This window comes from Bison bison, unplaced genomic scaffold, assembly GCF_000754665.1.
Source record: "Bison bison bison isolate TAMUID 2011002044 unplaced genomic scaffold, Bison_UMD1.0 scf7180017864128, whole genome shotgun sequence".
NCBI classification, from domain to species: Eukaryota; Metazoa; Chordata; class Mammalia; order Artiodactyla; family Bovidae; genus Bison; species Bison bison.
The window spans coordinates 2,207,127-2,210,969 of NW_011494700.1; the positions used below are offsets into that span (position 1 = coordinate 2,207,127).

Sequence of the window (3,843 nt, forward strand, 5' to 3'; positions counted from 1 at the left end):
TGGGTACGTGGTAACAACCCGTATCTGGACAGACTCCCTTTGCCATGCCCTCCACGTAGGATTTGTGGCAAATCTGGTTCCTCATGGATCAAACAAACACCAAGTAGCTCAATATCTGTGACTTTGGAGCCCCTCGAAATGGGGCCTCAGTTTAAACTCTAGCAAGGATATGAATAAGGCACCTACCTGCAAGAGCAATGGGGTTGTCAGTGAACCACATTCTTCTCGGATGCACAGCGAGCCAAACGCTGAAACGCCGAGGTTTGGACCAGAGACAGGGCTTGTCCCTGAGACAGCCAAAAGAGGAGATGGCAGAGTAGACCTCAAACGTGCCTCACAGGTGAGAGGCTCGCAATGAAGCTGAGACATGGGGAGCGTGGAAAGCCAACTGGAGAGAAGGAAAGCGTGTGGTAATTATCATTCTGCACAGGTGCAGCTAAGCTGCACGCTTCTTAACAGGGGACCAGTGCTCTGTGGGTGGAGTTTTTGGCCCTCTGAAACATCATCCATCTGATACTGCTGCTGCTGCTGCTGGTGCTGCTGCTAAGTTGTTTCAGTCGTGTCCGACTCTGTGCAACCCCAGAGATGGCAGCCCACCAAGCTCCCCCGTTCTTGGGATTCTCCAGGCAAGAACACTGGAGTGGGTTGCCATTTCCTTCTCCAGTGCATGAAAGTGAAAAGTGAAAGTGAAGTCGCTCAGTCATGTCCGACTCTTTGCGACCCCATGGACTGCAGCCTACCAGGCTCTTCCGTCCATGGGATTTGCCAGGCAAGAGTACTGGAGTGGTCTGCCATTGCCTTCTCCCCATCTGATACTAGCACATGCCCAGTTGGAGGAGCACTGATCCAAGCAAGTCCTAAGCAGCTGGAGCTCTAACTGGACACAGCTGATTTGAAGTTCCTGAAAACGAGTTTGCACAGATGTCATTTTGTTTAGGCTACCTGATGCTTGGAGGACATGCAAGTTTTTCTAAAAACAATTAAATTTACCTTGATTAGTGTAGGCAGGTTAAATTTGTTATAAAGTAAGTTGTTTAACCAATCAGGCTTCCCAGATGGCGCTAGTGGTAAAGAACCCACCTACCAAAGCAGGAGACATAAGAGATACGGTGGATGCCTGGGTGGGGAATATCCCCTGGAAGAGGGCATGGCAACCCACTCCAGTATTCTTGCCTGGAGAATCCCATGGACAAAGGAGCCTGGTGGGCTACAGTCCTTGGGGTCACAAAGAGTCAGACACCACTGAAGCAACTCAGCAGACAGTCACAGTGTAACAGATCTGTCTGGTGACTACCCTTGGTTTCAGGGATTTCAGGGGGAAATGGACGAATATTTAGCAGACAAAGCTAGCAGATTTCAGTGACCAACTATATCAAAGAGGGAGAGAAGTCTAGGCTGACTTTCTTTCCCAAAGTCACTGCCACAGACCAGGCTTTTACTCTTTTTTGGCCTAGATTTTGAATGCATTCACTTAACTGCAGTTTCCCAGTCCCCAGCTTCTGTCCAAACATACTAGGTGGATTGGAGCAAATCAAAGCATGTCACTTGCCAGATTACTAGCCTTAATGGCTCCCATTTCTCAATAGGTGAAGTTCAAACTCTTTTAAAATATCTATTAGCTATCTAATAGCTACAACCTTCATGAGAGCCTTTGCTTGTCAGGAGACTTGTCTCCCACCACCACCTGCCCCACCTCCATGGGAACACTAACTGTACTTTGGGATTAAGGAATGAGTTGTGATCTCAGAAATATTCCATCCTTTCTCATTCATCTATTATTCAACAGAAGCCATTCCACTTCTACTGGCTCTTCCAGGCTCAGGGAAGGCATCACCTCCTTTGAGGACTTGCCACCCACTCCAAAGCACTGTGAGCCCCTCCTGGCAGCTTGCGTGTAGCGAGTTTGGTGTGGATTACCCAGCATACCTGTTATAGTGTAAATTCTCTTGTTTTCTAATTAACTCCTTGCAACTACACCACAAGCTCACGGAGGTCAAGGACTGTATCTTCTCCACCTCTGAATACTCAGCATCTAGCTTGGCTTACAAAAACTATTTGTTGAATGAAAAAATAAAAGGGGTAGAGCCAAGACTCAATCCCCACCTTAAATCTAGTGCTTTTCTCAACATATCACAGCAAATAAGAGTGATACATCATGGTAGAGTACTAAATAATTCAGATGGCAGATTTCCTTTCTATAATCTAGCAGAGTAAAATGGTGACATGGTAATAAAATGGGTAAATTAATCTGGATATTAAGAGACCATTCTATTAATACTTAGGCCTACACTGAGTCCTCAAAATGCTTAATTACATGTAGTACAAAATATTTCAAAGTTTTAGTCCTAAAGTTAGCAAGAAGGTACAGTATCCATTTATTGAATTACAAATACACTTGAAAATATTCTGATGATACCTATTTTATGTAAACACATTTATATCATATCTATCAACAAATGCCCTTAATCTTTTTATTGAGGAGTTAACTCAATTTTAGTTTTGTATATTCTTATCCTCTTTCTCTCACTTACTATCTATGTGGGTAAACAGAAAACAAAAGGGGTAAATGCAGATCTGTCCATATGGTTATCTTTTGCCTTTTTATACCTATCAGCAAAAGGTTCCATTGGGAAAGCAGCTGAAAATTAGTAACGGACAATGTACTTTCATTGCAGCCGTGAAATTAAAAGATGCTTGCTCCTTGGAAGAAAAGCTATAACCAACTAGACAGCATTGGTAAAGACATTACTTTACCAAAAAAGGTCTGTCTAGTCAAAGCTATGGTTTTTCCAATAGTCATGTATGGATGTGAGAGTTGGACTATAAAGAAAGATGAGCACCAAAGAATTGATGCTTTTGAACTGTGGTGTTGGAGAAGACTCTTGACAGTCCCTTGGACTGCAAGGAGATCAAACCAGTCAATTCTAAAAAAAATCAGTGCTGAATATTCATTGGAAGGACTAATGTTGAAGCTGAAACTCCAATACTTTGGCCACCTGATGTGAAGAACTGACTCATTGGAAAAGACCCTGATGCTGAGAAAGATTGAAGGTAGGAGGAGAAGGGGACAACAGAGGATGAGATGGCTGGATGGTGTTACCTACTCGATGGACAGGAGTTTGAGTAAACTTCAGGAGTTGGTGATGGACAGGGAGGCCTGGTGTGCCGCAGTCCATGGGGTCCGAAAGAGTCGGACACAACTGAGCGACTGAACTGAACTGAATGTACTTTCATAAATGTTTCTAAAAATTATCTTTTGTTGTCTCATTCAAAGAATTATCAGTGAACAAATTTTAAGTAGCAACAATCCAACCCATGCAGATTTTGTAAAGGACTCTAACCAAGGTCTTCTCTCTTATTACAAAGGCAAAACCAATAAGCCAAGGAAACAGGCAGCAATGTATTTATTGGAAATGAACTAGACATTACATTAACCAAATGAAGATGTAACAATGCATGAAGCATAATTGATGCAACATTTAAAAGATCACAAAATAAAAAGAAAATTCATTTTCAAAAGAAACATTGTATCCAAGGCAAGCCCTGAACACCAGAATACAACTGATAACATTGACTGTGAAGATCCAGAATAAAATTTAAACCAAACAACTGAAAGAAAAAGTTTCTTTTCCCAACTTGAAGGCTCCCTGGCTACCACCTGTGTTTCATACACACCAGATAATTTTCATCACCAGACAGTAATCAGATGATATTTATTATATTCCTTGTAAGAAAATACCTCTCCTACAAATAGAGAAATCTGAGGGAAATCCAAGCAACAAAATGGTCGGTGGCCCCAACTGATTAGGTCAGCATTTTCTAGAATCTAGAAATTACATTAAC

At 42.4% G+C, this 3,843-nt stretch overlaps 1 protein-coding gene across 2 annotated transcripts in view; it reads right to left on the bottom strand.

The window, feature by feature from the left end:
- Nucleotides 1-3,387: 3,387 nt before the first annotated feature.
- TBC1D4 (TBC1 domain family, member 4) overlaps nt 3,388-3,843 on the bottom strand; it is a 263,231-nt gene continuing 262,775 nt past the window's right edge. For both annotated transcript variants that reach the window (XM_010839664.1, XM_010839663.1), the window contains one exon: nt 3,388-3,837. The gene's annotated coding sequence lies outside the window, so the exon portion shown is untranslated. The remainder of the gene's footprint in view (nt 3,838-3,843) is intronic.